The sequence below is a fragment of the Nestor notabilis genome, unplaced genomic scaffold, assembly GCF_000696875.1.
Source record: "Nestor notabilis isolate BGI_N333 unplaced genomic scaffold, ASM69687v1 scaffold1559, whole genome shotgun sequence".
In the NCBI taxonomy this organism is placed as follows: domain Eukaryota; kingdom Metazoa; phylum Chordata; class Aves; order Psittaciformes; family Psittacidae; genus Nestor; species Nestor notabilis.
The window spans coordinates 13,268-13,481 of record NW_009943052.1 but is presented as its reverse complement, the minus strand read 5'-3'; the positions used below and the strand labels follow the sequence as shown (position 1 = coordinate 13,481).

Here is a 214-nt window from a genome sequence, read left to right as displayed (position 1 = left end):
CGGGATTTCGGCCAGGGGGGCTGCATCTGCACCAGCCCCAGGCTGCCTCCACCGGGAGGCCCCAAGGAGACATCCCGCTCCAAGCTCATTCCCAGGGGGAGATTTAACACGGTGCTGTCAGAGCCGGGCGCGGTATGAAACATGCTTTCGGAGCCGCTCTGCTGGGGAGGTGGCCGGAGGGGCGAGGGCACCCTGGGGTCCCCTGGCTGGGTGG

General features: G+C 68.2%; 1 protein-coding gene across 1 annotated transcript in view; it reads right to left on the bottom strand.

The window, feature by feature from the left end:
* KANK4 (KN motif and ankyrin repeat domains 4) overlaps positions 1–214 on the bottom strand; it is a 10,474-nt gene that overhangs the window by 8,341 nt on the left and 1,919 nt on the right. The gene's annotated exons all lie outside the window — the stretch shown is intronic.